The 21119-nt window shown below is 49.9% G+C and overlaps 1 protein-coding gene across 1 annotated transcript in view; it reads right to left on the bottom strand.

Moving 5' to 3' along the window:
• The window catches only part of THSD4 (thrombospondin type 1 domain containing 4), a 721258-nt gene extending 718114 nt beyond the window's left edge, over positions 1 to 3144 (bottom strand). The window contains exon 1 of the mRNA XM_045285660.1: positions 3101 to 3144. The gene's annotated coding sequence lies outside the window, so the exon portion shown is untranslated. The remainder of the gene's footprint in view (positions 1 to 3100) is intronic.
• Between the last annotated feature and the right edge of the window lie 17975 nt (positions 3145 to 21119).

The raw sequence follows: 21119 nt of genomic DNA, 5'->3' as shown, positions 1-21119 counted from the left end.
GGCGGGGGAGAGGCTGTGCATGACGTTGAGCTTTGCTCATTCTGTCCTGGCCTTTGGTCCAGGGCACCTTCTCACTGCCCAACGGGGGCATGTGCCCATGCAGCTTGGCATGGCTCTGCCACCGTCAACCAGCCGGCCACACACGTTCTTGCCCTTGGTCTTTCTGAACATCAGGGGAAGGGATCTGTTCTCTCCTGCTTTGCTCTTGGGATTTCTGCCTGCATGGATATTTACGTCATATCATTATTTTTACAGGGAAGAAACGTAAGCAGTAACTTGTTGCAAGCACTGCTGGGCAGATGGATCACGGAATGCTCTTGACCGCCTTACAAAGGAGGCGGAAACATGGCAGATGAGTCTGATTCCTTGACCTCATCCTGTGACGAGCCAGTAAGAGGTAAAGTGAAGTTGGGCGCAGTGATTAAAAGATCATGAAACCGCAAACAGGCAGTTATCACATGAATTGGGGGGGGGGGTAGGTTTCAAGGAAACCAAGATCAGCAAGACACTAGAGTCAAGGTCAACCAGAGGACAAAGAGGACAGAAAAATGGGGAGGGGAGGGGGGAGGCGGCTGGGTTTAGGAAGACTAAAGGCATCCCCAGACCCTGTTTCTTGAATCCCAGAATCCATCAAAGTGACCCCCCCCCACCATCCACACTCTTCTTCTCGCTTATGTCTGTTATTGGCTCTCCCTGTGACACGCACCAGGGCAGTGCAGAAGGCCAGCTGTCCACCAGCTTCCATGAACAGGCTGTGCGCTCCAGGTCAGTCCTAACACGCTGACCCCTCATCTCACGGTTATCTCACCGTGAGGTCTGCACACCCCGGCATCTCCAGGCCTCTCTTCTCATTCGGTCTGCTTTCCGGTCTTTTCAGTTACATGCACTTCCCTCAATCACCACCCCAACACACACACATACGCAGCGGTGGTTGAGCGAGAGGCTCCCTGCCTTCCACGCAAGAGACCTGGGGTGAATCTCTGGCGCATGCACCTCCCCCGCAGCTGCACCCATCTGTCAGTGGAGGATTGCATGCTACGAGGAGGCTAAACTCGTTTCCATGGAACTTCCAGACGAAGGCCAGTGATCTACGTGTGCCAATCAGTATTGAAAACCCAATGGACCGCCAAGGTCTGAGGGGCAACCGGCACACAGGAAGCGTTTCGAGCCGTTTCGGCATGGGGCTGCTGGGCAAGCTGACAACAAAGAGCATTCGACCAGACTGGGGATTGGGTTTTGTGGTTCTGTTCAGAGTTCTACAGCTTTCTGGTCACTTGGACTTCCTTGGCTCCTCATTCAGGGTCTGACACTCAGGAGATTCAAGCAGATGGGGCAGAGCCATCCGGTTGCTATGGGTCAGAACCGTCTCAGTGGCACTTAATAACAACGATGACAACAACAACCAAAGACAGTGTGAAGGGCCCTGAGTGGAGTGAATGGTTGACGTTCCCTTGCTGATCGAAAGGTTGATGAGTCAGACCCATCCAGGGGCAGCTTGAAAGAAAAGTGCAGGTGATGTGTGGGACTCCCCTAAGCTGCCAACCAGAAAATCCCAGGACACAGCTCTACCTGGCTACCACAGGGGCCACCATGAATTAGAGCCGACTCCGTGGAGACTAACAACAAAAGAGCAAAAGAGCAGAGTTCACAAAGCATCAGCATCCCTGAAACCCAGCTCCATTTTCTGTCCTTCCCCAGGCAAGCCGGAGGCTCCCTCCGGGGCCATCAGATGTGGGGCTGAGGTTTTCTTTCAGCTTCTAAAACAACTCCGGATGGTGAGGCAGGGACCCAAGATCTTGGCCCAGCTCTGCCACTCCCTTGCCTCTGGGGGCCAGGCAGATGTTCTCAGGATCCACCCTGCTTCTGACAGTCTGTTGTCTGTGCAGTGGGGCCTCTGGCTGTCCTTCCTGAAGGTCACGGACAGTCCACAGGGGTGGGCGTGCCCACTGTGCATGAACACTTGCTGATCCTAACCTGGGAGTTGATTTCCCTCTCTCCGCTTCAGTCCTGTCCAGCCGACGCTTCCACAACCTCTTCATCCCCAGTCCCCCCTCCCCACCCCCCACCCAGCCTGGTCCCTGAATGCCCTGGTGCCCATCGGCTTCTCCCACCTCAGTTGTGCACATTGCCATCCACACCCCCCCACCCCCGCCTACTGAGGCACAGCCACAGGGAATCCCACCCTGGGAACTCGGCCTTGACCAGCCTGCGCCATCCAGCAGCGAACAGCAGGCTGCCAGCATGCCTCATCTGCCCATTTTAGGCGCACAGGGTCCCCATGTTCACATCGCCTTAAAGCCCAGCACATAAATGCTTGACAAACACAACTGACGCGTGGGTCTAGAGAGCAAGCAGCCTGCCAAAGGTCAAATGACTGACTCGTGACTTCAGCAACCAAACATGTAAATGTTTACTGTTGATCAAGTGCGCTGATGCGGCTGTGGGAGGGCAGCATCAGTCTGAGATCTATCCGTCCTCGTTACTGAAGGGGCTCTGTTGGCGTTGTGGGTCAGACAGTGGGCGGCGAAGCTCAAGGGTGGTGGAGGAGGAGGAATCTGCCTGCTTTTGGACACCCTGCAGAGTCACTGTGGATCCGAACAGACTCAAGGCCGGGGGTTCGAGGCTGGGGCACTTGTCCGATCAACGCACACCACGCAGAGCTCTGTAAAGGCTCCTCGCCATAAATTACAAGGTTGATTTGTTTCAAAACACAAAGCGTCACAGTTCAGTGGGCCTTTGGAAACTGCCTAGCCCTGCTCATTTCGGCACGGAGGAAGGGTAACCCAAAGGCAGAGTATGGATCGCTGGCGACATCAGGCCTAGACACCAGCACCCTGGGCCCTGTATCCCCTGGCCTTCAAACCCAAACCCGCAGGAAGAAGCTGGCCCTCTCCCAACACGGTAATGAAAATCTCCTCCGGCCAAAGGGTAGTGCCTGCCCACCTTCACATCCTGCCAGACCCCAGGTCAGAAGGCACACGTGGCCGTGGGCAGCCACCCTCTCAACAAAACAAACACAAGCCTGCTCAAGGCAGCCAGCAGGCCAACACACACAAGCCAAAGCACGCGCTCATGCCAAGAGCCACAGAATCACGGTTACCTTCGGGGATGGTGGTCTTCCATCTGGAGAGGACCCTGGTCCTCCTACCGTTGGAATCCCTGCAAACCAGATACACCTAGGAACTGTGGAATGCCGAGCAGCCTGTGGGCCGTGCGCCCCCCTCCTGGCCAGAGGGCTGGGTCTGCACCCAACTAGAGGTGCCCCCGAGCCAGCCGGGCCTCTGGCCTGGCCCCAGCCCCCGTCCGGTGTGGCCTGCTCTCTGGCAAACAAAAGCGGGGGACCCTGGGAGGGGAGCCTCTGCTTTTGAACAGCCTTTGTTTTTGTTTCCATTTTGAAAGGTTAGTGGCTTGACTGTGTGTGGAAAGAGCCGGAGCGGTTCAAAGAGGCTCCGTGTGTTTGGGAGCTGACCAAAGACACAGAGCCTGTGAGGGCAGGCAAGCAAGGGGAGGGAAGAGAGAAACGCAAGTGGATTCAGCGTCCACTAAGAGCTGAGCCAGACAAGCCTCGCTGCTCCTTCCATGCCCTCCCCAAGGCTAGGACGGTAAGAAGCCCTCCAGGATCAAGGTCCAGAGCCCTGCCCGCAGGCCATCACGCAGTCGGCTGGGAAGCAGGTCTGGTGAGGGAGAAGAAGCAACAGTTGGATAGTACAAGATCTGAATCATGAAATGGAACGATAAAACTGGTACAGGTTGAATTGTTTAATTATACCCCTCTCCCCAAAATACGTATTACATCCTCTCTACATTCAGTACTGTGGATACAATGCTATTTTAGGAGAAGCAAACAAACACAAAACTCACCGCCGCCGAGTCAAATCTGACTCACAGACAGGACAGGAGAGAACGGCCCCTGGGAGCTTCTGAGACGGTAACTCTTTAAGGGAGTAGAAAGCCCGTCTTCCCCCCAAGGGGCTGGCTGGTTGTTTCGAACGGCTGACCTGGAGGCTACCAGACTAAGGGGCAACCACTACCCCACCGGGGCTCCTCCACTCAAGAAATGCACGGCTTTGAGCTGATCGGCACAAGAGCAAAGAAGCAGAGATGGAAGACGGATGCCAGGACACATGAAGTTCACCTGCGACCCGGGGCAGATGCTGAAAAAAGGCAAAGCCCTTCCCCCACAAGGAGAGAGAGAGAGAGAGAGAGAGAGAGAGGTGTCACGGGCCTGAATTTGAACTTCTAGTTTCCTAAACTTTGAGAAAACCGATTTATGTTCCCTAAAATCACTTGCTTGTAGTATTTCTGATCTAGCGGCACTAAGGAACTAAGAAGAAGACTGGCAGAGTGGTAAGGCACTCAGCTGCTAACAGCAAGGTCAGTGGTTCGAACCCACTAATCTCTCTGCAGGAGAAGGAATGTGACCGTCGGCCTCAGAAACCACGTCAGGGCGTTCCATTGTTTTCTATGGCTGATATGAGTCAAAAGTGACACAATAACAATGGAGTCAAAGTTCCTGGATAGACTTAGACAAGACTATAAAACAGAACTCAAAATCGTAAACAAAACAAGGCTTCCTGGTTGGATAGAGATTGGGGGGAGCCCCAGGACGATGGCCGTTATTCACCCTTCAGGTGAACTCACTCCTGTGGAAGAATAAGCAGCCATTGAGCACCTAAAGGGCAGCATTTGCCCGACAACAGAGTGCACAGGGTTGGGAACGGAGGAGAGTTGGAAACAGGAAACACAGGGAAAACGCGGAATACGTGATGGTGGATGGAGGGGATTGCAATGGAGGAGTTGAATCAGGATGTGCATGAAACCGCTGAATATAAAATGACCTACTCTGTAAACCTGCACTAATTCATGATAGAAAGCTGAAAAGAAGGCTGCTCCCCAAGAGCTAGAGCGGGAGCCTTCCCGTGAAGCTGGTGCCCCGAATGCTTACAGACTTCCCGCCTCGCCTCTTGAATTGTGCGAAAATACAACTTGTTCTTGAAAGGCAGCCACTGGTGGCATTTCTGTTGCCATAGCACTGGGACAAGAAGACAGACGGACTGCATCAAACTCCAGACCACCTTGTGGTAACCATGGAGAAAGCTTTGCCAGCCTGTTGAAGGTGGAGGAGCAGAACTATTGACCAGATATCCCTACTCTGGAATCGTCTATTCCAAACTTACGTGAGTTTAATAAACATGTTACTAAAGCTAAACACAAAACAAAGATAATAACAATATCCATGGTGGTTCAATAATGATGTCCAAATCTTTAAATAATTTGCTTTGGTAGTTAGATGATTTTATGTCAATTAGACCCTCCTGGCTAGGGATGGGGTCAGGTTTGTCAATCACATCAAAGCCTGGTCCTGTCTCCTTGGGGGCGTGGCTTTCTCATAAGGAAGACCCTGAGAACCTCCCCCTCCTCTCTCGTTCCTACTCCACCTTCCTGCTTGCTGGGGCTGGGTCACTGACCCTGAAGATTGCCGGAGCCCAGCCATATTTCCACTGCCCTTGGATCCACATGATTGGCACCCATGGGCCTGCCATCGCCATGCATTCTGCATCATTGGTTGTGCTGCGTGAGTCTGAAGAGGGACTTAGGGACTGGTGTCAGACGGATGGACTTGAGGTGCACTGGGCTAGGGCGCTTTCTTGACATATAATTACTTCTTGATATAAAGCTCTTTCTTAGAGATGAGTGTACTTGGATTTATTTCTCTAGTCAACCCAGGCCTAACACACATGCCTTACTTTTTTTTTTTAATGCATTAGACTACCTTAAAAGGACTCCTGGCAGCACAGTGGTTTGCCTATTGGGTGGCTAACTGCCACGTCGGCAGCTCAAATCCACCAGCCACTCTGTGGGAGAAAGATGAGGCTTTCTGCACTCATAAAAATGTACAGTCAAAAGTACATTTGTGTACACATATGCCTACATACCCTGTTTCCCCGAAAATAAGACAGTGTCTTATATTAATTTTTGCTCCCAAAGATGCGCTAGGGCTTATTTTCAGGGGATGTCTTCTTTTTCCATGAAGAAGAATACGATACACATGTATTGTTGAACCCAAAAAAAAGGAAATTGATTACCTGTATACAGTACGGTAGTAGTTGTCATCACAAACCAGCATAACCAGACAAACTGTGAATTCGACAGTATCAAGAATCTCTTGTTACCACCATTATTTCCATGTACGACAATCTGTGGTACATTTACTCATTTAGTCAATGACAGTCATGTCATTATCTTCTGGAACATCATCATAATTTTTCAGGGAGGTCTTATTTTCAGGGGGATGCCTTATATTTCAGCAAGAGGCAAAACTGTAAGTAGGTCTTATTTTCGGGGGATGTCTTACTTTTGGGGAAACAGGGTATGTCTTTATCTATGTGTCCATGTTGGCAATCCCCAGCCTGATAGCTACCTATAACCTTTCCATAAATAGTGTGAGAGAAACTATGGTTTTATGAATGCTGGAACATCCAGGCATGATTTTAGTGACTACAGGAATATTTTAGCATGCAGTCTTCTTGGGATTTTTTTTAATATGACAGTCATCTACATCAAGGAATAGCAATTCTGGGCCCTTGCATCAAATCTGGCCCAAACTGGTTTGTTATAGCTGAATAAAAATCAAAAGAAGCATATATCATGCATGAGAGGTGAAAACTGTATGCAGTTCAAAATGCAGTGCCCACAAAGTTCTCCTGAAATGCAGCCACACCCATTCACTTACGCATTGCCTGTGGCTGCTTGCCTGCTCCAAACCATGTCGTTGGCAAAGCCAACGACGTCTGCAGGGAGAAAGGGTGCTGACCCCTCCCTGAGCTAGACAGAAGACGGCGTGGCCGACGCGGTGCTGATGCCAGATGAAAACACTCAAGACATATGTGGTCACATCCAGCACCCGCAGCTTCTCCCCAAAGACGTTATTTTAGACAGGGTTCTCTGGAGAAACAAAACCAGGACACTAATAATTTTATATATATTTAGATAGATAGAAAACATAAGAAATAAACAGTTAAGTAATCTATAAAGCAGTACAAATGGCTCAGTGCAACTCACTTCTGTGAGACGGCTAATACACTGGCAGTCCTTCAAGTCTTGAAGGCCGCCAGGTAGTACTCCGTAGAGCAATTCAGACTATCAGGCCACAGGCAGCAAACAGCAAGGCAGGTCACCAACAGTCAGCCAGATGGCAGGGTCCAACAGTCCCCAGCTCAAGAGATATAAATTCCAATTATGTGGCAAAGTAGGTCTTGAAGGAACCTCAAACTACAGTGACACAGTCCATGGGTTAGGTGTCCTACAGGTAGTATAGCTTGCAAATTGAAGCACAGAACAAGCAAGGCAGCCACACATTGGACCGATGATCAAAGAGCAAGAGAAAAGAAAGGCAAGACTCGCCGAGCCATTTATCTCTCCACCCTTCAATTAATCCTATATGTGTTCATTGGCAATAAACCTATCACAGGTGTGCTAGAACTCCACTGAGAAAGTCAACCCCCCAGCGTGAGAAACCGTGTGGGCTACTGATAGGTCAGTAGCTCGCTGTACATGGTTACAGACAATGCTAACATCATGAAAGTCAGGTGTGTCAGTCTGGGTAGAGACTAGAGAAAGAAATTCATAGACACTCATGTATAGAAGAAAGGTTTATGTACAAGAGCAATTGACCATTGAGAAAAACGTCCCAGCCCAGGCCAGATCAAGGCCATAGCTCCAATATTAGCTCATATGTCACATACCAATCTACAGTCCTCTTCAGACTCACGAAACACATGCAATGATGCCAACTGCAGGAGGATCACAGGCCAGTGGGTCGGAAGTCTTGTGGATCTAGTGGCATTGTAAGTATCTCAGTGCTGGCAGGGGTCTCCACATGGAGCTTCTCCAACTCCAGAGGTCTGGTTGCATCAGGGTAGGTACATATGGCTTCTCCAGCTCCCGGGGTGTAGTGCCGTGTGCCTTGTCAGTAGAGTGTCATCTCAGGGGGTGAGTCTTAAGTACTGTCAGTAGAGCATCTCTCAGAGACTGAACAGAGAGAGAAGCAGAAGTGTCTCCTGCATCCAAGGAGGAAATACAGGAGTTCCCAGAATTCCCAGGAGAAGGCCAGGCCCACAGAGGCTTCATTGGTTATATCTTGATTGACAGACCAGACTCCACCCCCTTCACTCATAATCCTCTCAAATTGACACCAGATTATGTAACTACCACACCACGATTCCAGCCAAACTGCATCCTGAGAAAGCACTGCACGCATGCACACACTTTACATTTATTCTACGGGAAAAAAATAGCCGGGATTATGTGAGACCCGTTTTCTCTGAGATCATCAGGAATGCCATCCTCCCACCAAACACAACAGGCTGCTACAGCCCGTCTCCTTCCGCCAACATCCTTTCTCCCTGTGGGGAGGCCCACCTCCTGACGTCTCTCTCAATGACCACCAATCTGAGCCTCAGGTCCCTCTGATGGGCCCCCAGCCCCTTACTACATGTAAAGTTTAGCACCTCCAGCATCTTCTCTGCGTTGGCCTCCAAGGCAAAAAAAAAAAAAAAGTCTTCCTTATCTAGACGTGCAGATTGATCTTTATTTATTTCCCCGTGGGAATGAACGCGTACTATACTCCTCCTCAGATCCCTGTGACCTGGATGAAGATTGTATTTCCAGTTCTCTCATTGAGGACACTGGGGTTCCAAGAGGTTCAACCACACAAAGAGAATGGTGGAGCCAGAACTCCAACTTGACCTGCTTCACACTGCGTGGTGCCACGCAGAGTAGGGGCTCAGGAAGTACTTACTGAATCTGTACACATTTAGCAGACATCTCATTTTTTTTCCAAACTGGGCAACACCCTACCTGATAGTTTCCCATGCATGTTATGTGCCTTATATGGGTGTGTGTTATTTACACGGGCATATTATAGGTGAAAAATATACTGGATGAATGAATGAACTCACGGCAATGCCCAGACTCACTGCCAGTGAGTCTATGCCGACTCATAGCGACCCTTTATAGGACAGGGTGGAACTGGCCCTGAAGTGCCCCAAACTGTAACTCTTTATGGGAGTAGAAAGCCCCATCTTTCCCCTTCAGAGCGGCTGGTGGTTTTGAACTGCTGACCTTGTTAGCAGTCCAAATAGCCACCACCCACCTCCAAGGCTCCTACTGACCACTGAACTGTTAGTGCAACTCTCCATGGCTGTTCCACTTCCAGGGACTGGGAGAACACTGCATGGAGCTCAGAGGGTCTCCTGGGTGTCTCCCCATGCCGAGGAGCAAGGAATAAAGAGCGTCAAAAGACATATGGCAACGATTAGCCTAAGGGACTAATAGACCACAAGCACCAGTCTCCACAACCCTGAGAGCTGAAGAGCTAGAACTACCCCGCCAAGTGCTCTGAACAGGATCTCACTAGAACGTCTTACACGGAGGGGGAGGAAAACGTGGAGCAGAACTCCAAATCATAAAAGCAAGCAGGCTTAGTGGCTGGATGCGACGGGTGGCCATCCCCCAAACCATGGCCCTTGGTCACCCTTCAGGTCGGGACCTGACCTTACCCCTGCTGTAGAATAAGCAACCAGGTCAGATCGAAAGGGCAGCACCGCAGCCAACCGCCAAGTTCAGAGGGCTCAGAACGCAGGAAGAATGGAGACCGGAAAGGCAGGGAGCACGTGGACTAAGTGATGGCACCTTCGGGGAATTGCGTGAGTGAGTTGGAACAAAATACACAGGAATTGTTGACTATAAAACCGACCATCTGCTCCATAAACGGGTCCCTAATTCACCATACAAGTTGCTTTCTTTTAGAAATAATGGTCATCTCTGGGTGGGGAAATGATGGGTGATTTCATAACTTTCTGCCTTATGTTTTCCTGCATTTCTTACCCTTTCTAGAACCGATATGCCTTCCTGTTGTAACGGAAGGGGAAAACCAATAGATATTCTGTTGGGAAACTTTAAAAGTACAAATAATTCCACATCATGAGATGCGATACTAGACTCTGCAGTCCACCTGGAGCTCAAAGCAAGGCAGTTGGCTGTGTAGCAGCAACTCAAAGGGACCCCAAGGATGTCGGAATAAGCTGGGCACTCCAGGGCTGTCAGTGACTGATTTTTCCATGTGGGTTTCCAGGCCTTTCTTCTGAGGTACCTCTGGAGGACTCTGAAGAGCATCCAGGGACTCCAAAGGTATCGACCAGCACCCAAATTTAAAATACGATCGCAAGGATGTCTCCAAACCCCTCTAGTCATTTCTTCCAGGCAAACGTATATGACACAACACCACCTCTCCAGGCTTTTGCCAATGGTCTGAGCGAAGGGCAGCTCAACCGGGAAGGCTGGAAGAAAGAAGCTGGCTTTCGACGCGGCTCCCAGTCATAGGAGAACCCCGCCCAGCTTCCCACCAACTCCAGGGGCAGGCAAAGGCACTCTCACCTGAAAAGACTCCCCTAGTTTACAGGGCTTTCCCTTTCATCTGCCCCCAAGAAAATAAACCCTGCACCACTCGGCCGAAGGCCCCCGTGGGCTTCTGAGGCTGTAACTCTTTGCAAGAGCAGAAAGCCCCGTCTTTCTCCACCAGGGGTTTCGAACTGCAGTCCTGTGGTTAGCAACCAGCCTAACTGGTAACCCACGAGGCCACCGGGGCATTCACCCACAGGGCGGCAGGGGGTGGGAGATAACAGTCCTTTGTACTGAATCTGTTCTGAGATTGTTACTCCATCCTTTCTCGCTCAGCAAAATGGTCACTCTCACTTTTTATTTTCAAAGTGGGCTCCACAGCCATCAGAAGGAACGAACTATTGGCACAAGCTTCCCGTGGATAAACCTTGACAACACTCTTCTTCATGAAGGAAGGCAGGCCCATCCACGTGATTCCCATTTAGCGGAAAGGCCCAGAATGGGCAGAGTGATGGAGACAGAAACTAGATGAGCGGTCTCCAGGATGGTAAGCTAGGTGGTATAGTGGTTATTCATTGGACTGCAATTCGTATGGTCGTTAGTTCAAAACGACCAGCAGCTCCTCCAGACAAAGACTGGGCTTTTCTACTCCTGTAAATAGTTACAGTCTCAGAAACCCACAGGGGGAGTCTCTATGAGTCAGCACTGATTCAATGGCAGTGAGCTTGGTTTGGCTTTTGGGAGGATGGTAACGGAGTGGAGAATAGGGAGTAACTTCTAAGGGACAAAGTGTTTCTTTTGGGGGTGATGAAAAGTTTCTGGTAATAGGTACACAATTTGGACTATATCCTTTAAAACAGAAAATTATGAGAGGTGAATTAAATCCCAGTTTTAAAACCTTAGCTGGGTTACAATTAGACTTTTGTCCAGTGAGACGTGCACTGGCTCCTTAGTTTTTCGAGAGCACATATTTTAATCAGATGACTTGGAAATCAAACACCACTTTGATACCTACCTGCTCGGTGAGCCTGGGCAAGCACCTTAACCTGTTTCTACAGCCTCATTTTTCTAATCTGTAAACAAGACAGATTGACACAGTGACTCTAACAATGGGCTCAAGCGTAAGAAAAATTGTCAGGGGCACAGGACCGGGTAGGGTTTTGTTCTGTGGCACACGGGTCACAATGATTCAGAACAGACTCGATGGCACCGAATACCAACAGAATAGCAATAATAATGTCCAGCTCACGTGAACTGCTGTGAAGATTAAATGCATGAATACAGGTAAACACCACTACCTGACCTGGAGCTTTCTAAATGGCACCTCCTACCCCTTAGCTAGCCAGAAGATCCTTTTAACGTCAAACAGAATGAAATTCTAGGTCTCGGTTAAAACATCATTGAAGTCAAGCAGGCCCTGGGTACTTGTTTATCCTGGAAAAGACACTACCCAAGCCACACTCACTGCCATGGCGTCAATTCCAACACTTTGTGATCCTATAGGATGGGGTACCACTGTGCCTGTGGGTTTCTGAGACGGTAACTCTTTGTGGGGGTTGACAGCCACACCTTTTCCCCAAAGAGTCTCTGGTGGCTTCAAAATTCTGACCCTGCAGGGTTGCATCCTATCAAGAGAGTTCAAAACCTGAATGCATAGCTTCTCCCAGAGCTCACCTTTTAACCAGCAAGAACCACCCCCAACCCTCCTGCACAGCCTCAAGGGGCCTGGTGCCCACTGAGAGTTGTTGGCAACCATGTTGATGTTGTTGCTGCTGTTGTTATTGTTGTTAGGGGTTCCGGAGTAAACTTCAACTCATACCAACCCCCCGCGACACAGTAGAACTGTACCTGTTTTTAAGGTTTTTCTGGGCTGTAATCTTTATGGACTTCCCTGCATTGAAAGTACCTCGGCTTTCCAGAAGAACAAACAAATCTGTCTTTGGAGAAAGTATATTTTCAAGGCTCCAGAAACTGATGGAATACCAACTGAAATGTTTTTGATAAACCGATGAAGCACTGGAAGCACTCACTAGTCTATGCCAAGACATTTGAAAGACTGATTGGAAGAGGTCCATCTTTGTACCCAATCCAACGGTGTCCCAACACAATGTAGAAATTACCAAACAATGGCATTAATATCCCATGCAAGTAAAATTTTGCTGAACATACTTTTTAAATGGCAGTAGCAGTACATTAACACGGAGCTGTGAGAAGCCCCAGACTGGCTCAGAAGAAGGAATACCAGTGCTGATATCCGAGAGATCTTGGCTGAAAGTGGAGAATACCAATAAGATGTTTACCTGTGTTTTATTGACTGTGCAAAGACATTGGACTAAGTGGTTGCTAAGAAGCTGCAGGTAACTTTGAGGACAGGAATTCCAGAACACTGCATTGAGTTCATGGGGAACTTGCACACTGACCTAGGGCAGTAGTTGGAACAGAACTGGGGAATTCTGCATGGTTAAAAAGCAGGAAAAGAAAAAAAAAAAATTTAAAAAAAAAAAAAAGCAGGAAAAGCATGCTTGGGTTGTAGCCTTGCACCATACTCATTCAACTTGTAGGCTGAACAAATAGCCCTTGGAGCTGACCGACATGAAGAACGCAGGATCCGGAGGGCGGCAAGGCTCATGAACAACTGCAATGTGCAGATGACACAATATTTATTGCTGAAATCAAGGAGGATTTGAGGCGCTTGCTGATGAAAATCAGCGACGACAGCCTTCAGTAGGAATTCTAAGACAACGTAAAGAAAATAAAAATCCTCACACATGGACCGGTAAGTAACATCATGATAAACGGAGAAAAGACGGAAGTAGTCAATGCCTTCATTTTCCTTGGGTCACCATCAAAGCTCACTGAAGAAGTCAAGACATCAGATGACACACCACGGTGCATTTGGGTAAATCTGCTGCACATGATGTGTTTCCAGTGTTAAGGTGCAAAGGTGTCACTTTGAGGACTAAATTCCTCCTGGCCTAAGCCTTGGTATTTTCCATGTGAGTGTGGACAATGAATAAGGGAAACTGAAGAACCGATGCCTGTCAATTACGGTGTTGACAGAGAATCCTGAGGAAACAAACAAATGTCTTTGGAGGCAGTAGAGCGGGAATGCTCCCTAGAAGTGAGGATTTCTAGGTTGTCTTACATCATTTGGATACATTATCTAGAAGGGCATCATGCCTGGAGGGTCAGCCAAAAAAGAGAGGTAAACCCTCATTGTTCACAGTGGCTGTGAACAATGGGTTCAAATGTAACAATTGTGTGGCTGTGACAGGACCAGGCACGGTGTTCCGTTCTGTTTCCATTGGATCACTCTGAGTCTGAACGACCTCACCAGCACTTAACAACAGCAATAGCAAGTATTGGATTGGTAACCACAAGAACAGCAGTTCAAACCCCACTAGCCATTCCAAGGACAAAGATGAGGCTACCTGCTCCCATAAAAGGCCCCTAGGAGTTGAAATTTCTCCAGAGTTCATTTCTCCAGAGTCAGTTGCTGGGTAGGGTGGACTAACCAATCTTTGGCTTAGTTTGGTCCAGAACCTAACTCTTGGGGCTCCTTATCAACCATCAGTACTTCTGTTATTAGTTCTCAACCAAGGATGAAGCCATGGCAGCTCAGAGAAAGGAGGAAAGGGGCAGGGCTGGGACTTGCATGCAGATCAGCCTGTCTCCAAAGCTTCTAACTTTGCTCTGCAGGCAGCTGCCTGCTCCACTCTCAGTCACTTTGCTTGGGCTGTCTGGTCACAGCAGGAGGAACAATAGGTAGAGCTGGTGCTGAATTGGCCGGGGCCTTAGAGGACCAGGCAGAGCTCTCTGGCCCGCCCATCAGAGGTTGGCTTCAAGCACGGGGGCGGGGGCAAGGGGCGGGGCAGTGTAATCAAAAGGGCAGCTGGAGGCCAGGAAGTCAGCAGCAAAGGGAAGGGTAAATAGGCACCTAGCATTCAAGGCATGTAAAGGTCAGGGGTCAACAAAGTAAGATCAATCAAGGAGTAAGTCATGGAGTAACGCAAATCAAGTCGTGGCCGCTGCTACCATCACCACCACCACCCACGAACAGAAGCTACTTCTATCCTTGGAACTCAGGGCAACAGGTGAGACGAAGTGATGTCTCACATCCCTTGAACCTGGTTTAAGCATTTTACATTCTCACCAGGGCACGAATTAGCCCAGTATACAGAGGGAAAAACTGCAGCAGGATAGGGTCAGTAACCTAGCCAAGATCTCCCAGGTTGGTGAAGCCAAGGTTTGAACTTAGGGAATTAACCCTGTGGTGGACGGTGCCCAGCCAGTGCCAGCCCAGCGTCCTCGTCTATCTTTGGCATCACAAAAAGCCACAGGTGCTACATCTCCCTGGGGGGCAGGGGAGCGTGTCTGTTTAGCTGCTACAATTTTGTAACTTGCTGAGGTGATCAGATTTCCAAGAAGGAAGCAGGTAAATCTGCCTCCCGGATGGCTGTCAATTTCCACAGGAAGTTAATCCTCTTCTTTCTCCCAACTGATAGTACCCCCAAGACAAACAGAGTTAAGTCAAAGCCCTGGCCCCATCTCCTGACTGCCATCCACAGTGGTCACGTGGCTGCACCCAGGCCATAAATCAAAGGCTTCGAGCTCCCCTTTCATCAGATGCTGGCAGATCATTTCCCTGCTGGGGCTCAGGGGCCATGGCCTAAAGGGTTAACTTCTCATTTCCTTTCCTCTTTCAAGCTTTAATCCCCATCCTGAGCTGGGTACATTCCGAGCCCACCTGGAGCAGGTCACAACTAGCCCCAAGCCCCTGGTTGGCCCTTCATTTCCCCTGGCAAGAGATTAGATGGGGCGCCCATTAATCACTCATTACCTCGGACCTCGCTGCTGGCCAGGTCGTGGGCAGCTGGCCAGCCTGACAGGCGGGTGGGGCTGACCCGCCTGCCCGCTGCCCAGTACCACCCTCCTGGGACAAGACACCGCAGCATAGCCTGGCTCACTGCCCGGGGACCACGCCTAAGAGCAGAGGGGCTGAGGAGGGACAGGCCAGGGGGCCCACCTCAGCAACTGGAGACGACTGTGCATCCAATGTTCCATTAGGAAAAAAAAGGATTTAAGAAAGAAAAGAGACTAATCGAAAGAGACCACGCTCCCAGAATAACAAAACAGCAATTTAGAAGGCTGCTGCCAACCTGCTTCTTGGTTCTAAGTTGGGGAATGTAGATGGTCAGCATCGGCTCCAGGGCAGTGTACGATGCTGGGCTGAAAGGCGATCTGCGCCTGGAAGTGGTGAGCGGTGGGGATGCAGAATAGATAATACAGTCTTCTTATGACTGAACAGCTGCGCGTGCTTGTTTGCTGGGTTTGCATATAAAATTGCACTATTCACCACTTCAGGCACAAACCTCCTGGACCTAAGGAGAGTTGATTTTTCTTTTCCCCCATAACCAACTCAGGGTGATCCCAACTTCTGGTGCCCTTTGTAAGTCTGCCAAGCACTGATTGGGTACGGAATGCACAAAAGCAATGAGGTACGCACTGAGGTAAGCACTAAGTTTGAGTGCTTACTATATTCCAAGCCTTTGGGGTCATAGGCTAATCCCTAAGCATCGGTCCCCACACCAGCCCTCCAAGCTTTGGTTATCCACTTGTTATATTAGGAAACTGAGGCTGGGAGGGGAAGGGGACCAACGTAAAGGTTTGATGGATGCCTAATCTGTCCATGGCCAGACCTCACTGCCGAAGAAGGCTCTGGTCCCCATGTCTGGAGGGGAGGAGTGCTGGGGACAGCATGTCCTGCCCTAAAGGGCATCCCTGCCCATTTCTCATGAAGCCTTGGCGGTGTAATGGGTTACCAGTCCGGCTACTAACCACAAGGTCGGTGGTTCAAATCCACCAACCACTCCACAGGAGAAAGATGAGGCTTTCTGCTCCTGTAAAGATTTACAGCCTTGGATACCCACAAGGGAGGGCAGTTCTACTCTGTCTTACAAGGTCACTCTGCACTGGAATGTACTTGATGGCAGTGAGATGGTTTTGAACCCATTTCTCACCCCCGGCATCCTAACCAGACCAGCTGCCAAGCAAGAGTGGGCTCTGACTCCTGGTGACCCAATGTTGCGTTGAGGTGGACAGTGCTCCACAGTGTTTCCAATGGCCAATCTGTGGGATGGGATCACCAGGCCTTTCTGCGGAGGTGTCTCTGGGTAGACCCAAATCTCCAACCTGTTGGTAGCAACTGAGCCTATCAACAATATGCACCACCCCAAAACTTCTCTGACAACTTGAGGCTCCCTGAATCTACCCACCTGCTTCCTTCTCCTTCAGCACTTGCTCTGGCCTCAGAAGGGATTCTGGGAGTGCCCAGGGCATACTGGGCTTACATGCCTTCGGGGAGAGAGATGCTCTCAGAAACGACCAAAAGAGAGTGCTCCCCAGAGCTTGGGCCACTACTCCTTCAGGCCTCGCCCTGGATTAGAAGGCAGGGGCTACCTGTTAGATCGCCACTGGTCGCCGGGACCCCACTGCCAAGGAAGCCTAGCACTGACCTTGAACTCAAGTCTGCAGCCTGGGCACAATGCCCCGTCCCAGGCCCTCCCTCCAGCCTGGAATCTGTATCATTTCCCACAAAACCCTATGGGTGCTTCTGCTTCTCAGGCCTCAAAGGCAAGCTTTTCAGGGCTCATGGTACAGGGGAGGAAGCCCCTGGGTTAGAAATTGGGACTTCTAAGATCTGGGTTCATGACCTAAGCTGTTGGCTTCAGTAACCAACACACAGTAAGCCTTGGGCTCCTTCTTCCTGACGTTCAGATGACAACACGCTGGCAGGAAGAATGAATGAAAACAGCAATCGGAAGTGCCAGGCCTGGAACCCAGCAGGGCTCGCGACAGGCTACTGGGATGAGTTTACTAACAGGGCCAGCTAGACCAGGGCCAGAAGCAAGTTTTGAAGGATGCGGTAGGGGGTGTCCCCACATCAGCACACACGTCCTGAAGAGGGGAGTACTGACGGAGGTCGGGGGGTGGAAGGGGTGGGGGTAAGAAGGAGAAGTCCTGAAAGGTGTCAAGCAAAAGCTCAGCCTCCTATCCCAACCGAGAGTCTGGGTCATTGTAAGCACCCCCCACCCATTGCCCCCCGCATAACATTCAAAAAGCAAACTCGCCATCATCAATTCTGACTCACAGTGACTCTCTAGTTCTGAGTAGAACTGCCCTGGTGGGTTTCTGAGCCTATAATCTTTACAGGTACAAAAATCCTCAACCTCCTCTCACAGAGAGGCTGGTGGATTCGAACTGCCTACCTTGTGGTTAGCAGCCCAACTTGTAACCCACTACTCCACCAGGACTCCTTAGCATAGCGATCCTAATCCATTATTTTCCCTGAGAGAACATTTGAGAAATACACATGAAACCTACATCTCTGAACATACATAAGCAAAATTTGCATTTTAAAAAGTAAAGCAAGAAACTCACTGCCGTTAAGCAATTCCAGCTCATTGGGACCCTATAAAAGGTTTCCGAGTCTATAAATCATTACAGGAGCAGACAGCTTCATCTTTTGCTGGTGGAGATGCTGCTGATGGATTTGAACAGCTGACCTTGTGGTGAGCAGTCCAACCCATGACCCACGATGCCACCAGAGCTCCCGTGAAGCGCAATTTTAAAAGAGGAGAAAAGCTCACGGCCGTTGAGTCCATTCTGACCGGGAACCGTGGAGGTAGTGGGGACCAGTGAACAGGAGGTCACACTCAACCACAGCACATTGCCACGCTTGTCAGGACTGCTGTCATGCCCATCCCCGTGCCACATGACCTGGCAGCGACCCGAGGGGAAGTCCAGGAAGATACCCTGCAGAAACCTCAGCGTGGCTGGCAAGATGAGGTTTGCCCACTGTAACATGTCCAGGCTAACTCCACAGTCGGTGCAAAACTGGCGGGGGATGGGTGTGGGCCGGAAGGGCTAGGGCACCCTTCAAGCTGGCAACATTTCAATGGGGAGACACAGAGGGGGGAGGACAAGACTATCAAGAGAAGGGGTGAGTGGACTGAGAGGTTTCAGGCAAGGAAGAGTTGGGCAGGTCCTAGAGCAATGAAACAGATGTCAGTGCCGTTTTAGGAGCCCAGAGGAAGAAAGGCTTTGGCTCAGCCACGTGCTCCCAGCACTTTGACATCTCCGAGTCTCTGCTCAGGGTCTTCTCTTGTCTGCCCACACTCCCTCTTCCCACCCTGCCATCCCCTCGAAGCCCTCCTTGAGCTCCAGAGTCCCGCGGCTAACTTTCCTAGCGCCATCCAAGAAGAACAAGTGTCCTCATTCCCGTCTCCTGGACACTTAGCACCTCCCTCTTCACAGTTGGGTAGTGATTTCTTCACTTGCTTTTCTCCCAAATGGCAATGATCACTTCACTCTCCTGTCACTTCTTGAGGGTAGGGGGGCCGTCTTATGCATAGTCTAAACCCAGCGCATAATCACAATCCCTGGCACACCGCAGTTGCTCCAAATGCTCAGATCTGCAGGACAAAATGAAGTGGAGGTGAACACGGGGGTGGGGGGGTGTCATCTCCATTCCTTGAGAGGCATGATGTGATGGAATCAGAATTTTAGGAGTCTCAGCCTGTCAGCATGACAGAAGATGGATTTAAATGCAGAACGCAACGTGTGGTGAGGAGTCAAGGAGGGGCGATAAGTTTTGGACGAGGTTTAAAGTGGGGATCGAGGAGCTAAAGACAGGGGAATAATTTGCTGTGTTATTGAACATGGAAAGTTCTTCAGATGAATATCTCTATGTATACAGCGGGTGGGGATAGAGGTGCTGGGGGTACCCAAGAAATTGAGTTCCGGGCCACCCGGAGAGAAGTGAAGCCATAGAAAAACGGGGTAGGAACCAAGGAAGAGCGGTGCAATACCCCCCCCACACACACCTCTCCCTAGGAGCTCCCTAATAACAGACTGCATTCCACGTGCCCCATGGGTGACGGAGTCCGAGTGCTCCTTAGGGCTTCCTTGGCTGTAATATTTACAGAGGCCAAATCCCAGGCCTTTCTTCCCTGGGTGGATCTGAACCAACAACCTTTAAGGTAATGCTGACACCACCCAGAGACCTCACTAGGACAACAGATTATAATCCCAACAAGCAATTCTAAATCAAAGAATTTTTAGTCAAAATCTCTAATCTTGCTTTTACTTACAAATTCTGGGCTGCACTTTTTTTTCCCTTTTCCTAACATCCAGTGAGTAGCAGAGCAGAGGAGATTGGCATAAAGTAAGACCACACTTAAGATAAAATCACTGGTGCCCTGCCCAGTGCTGGGCATGCAGAAGACCTGGTGAGCCAACCCGGCCGACGAGAAAGACGTCAATCAACTTGCACATTCCGTGTGGGCTCCAGTATTCTGATCACCCGCATTTATTTCCCAGGCCAAGACCTCTGGGAAATCCCTGATCCTGGCCTGCAAAGGTTTATAGGAAAGTCCCAGGGCTCCCATCTGCTTCCTTGCATTAACTTAAAGGCCAGGGTTTTGTTTTCTAAACTATGGTGCCAACACAAAACTAAAGGAATCAAGTAAGGCTGTATGTAAATTATAATTTTAAAATGTTTGCTTCTTCGTATACTTAGACCTATAAGGCCCTACTAAGCCCACCACCACCTATATTAATAAAGCAGAAGACAGAAATAAGCAGCTTGAACAAGTTGTGTGACCTTCAAAAATCATTGGACTTTTCTGTGGGTGCCTTCACGTCGTCAAATGAGGTTTGGACAAGATGAATTCTGGGGTGTTTAGGTCTTCCACTTTCATCAGGCACCCAAGAATTGTTTCAGCTACCCACATCCCTGACTTCAGAATGGCACTTTACTGCCTGGAAGTACCAAGGATTGTTAAGGATTCTTCCTTACTCTTGATACCACATTCTTCTCCGTATAATCTAGTGTCTCTGATTGTTTGCTCAGTATACAGATTACATACGGAGGAGTCCCGGTGGCATCATAGTTACAAGTTAGGCTATTAACCACAAGACCAGCAGTTCAAAACCACCAGCCAGCTCCACAGAAGACAGACGAGGCTTTCTAGACCTGTAAAGAGTTACAGTCTGGAAAATCCACAGGGGGTAGTTCTACCTTGTCCTATAGCTTCAATGGGAGTCTGCATCCCCCCAGTGGCAGTGAATTTGGTTTTGGGTTTAAGGCGCTCTGGTGGCATCATGGGATAGGTATTGGACTGCTAAGTACAAGGTCGGCAGTTAGAAACCATCAGCCGCTTGCTTCGCAGGAGAAAGATGAGGCTTTCTGTTCTTGAAAAGATTTACGGCCTTGGAAACTCACAGGGGCAGTTCTACTATATTCTATAGGGTCTCTATGAGTTGGAATTGGCAGTGAATTCGGGTTTTTGTTTATAACTTGCTGTGCGCTTGGGGATCTCCAGGGAGAGACAGGAAGAGACGCACCTTAATCGGAGTATTGGCAGCTCCGGGCGCTGCTAGGTACGGGCTGCTTAGATAACTCGCCAGACCTACTGACTGGGCTGTGAGGGCCTCAGAACGCCCTGAAATCCCCTTCCCGAGTCAAGGCTAATATTTCCAAGAAGAAGATTACGTTCAGACCGCGACATCTCCAAGGTGCGCTAAGGGGCTGCAGGTAGGCGCGCTGCGAGTGGGCAGCGTCCGGCCGGGAGCCAGCAGCCTTCCACCCCAGTGCCCTGGGCGCCGGGCAGAGACGGACACTCGACTTTGGAGAAAACGGCGTGGCCGTGACCCCG

Source organism: Echinops telfairi, unplaced genomic scaffold, assembly GCF_000313985.2.
Source record: "Echinops telfairi isolate 266 unplaced genomic scaffold, ASM31398v2 ScPeMD7_7475;HRSCAF=8513, whole genome shotgun sequence".
Classification (NCBI taxonomy): domain Eukaryota; kingdom Metazoa; phylum Chordata; class Mammalia; order Afrosoricida; family Tenrecidae; genus Echinops; species Echinops telfairi.
This window is presented reverse-complemented; position numbering and strand designations above follow the sequence as displayed.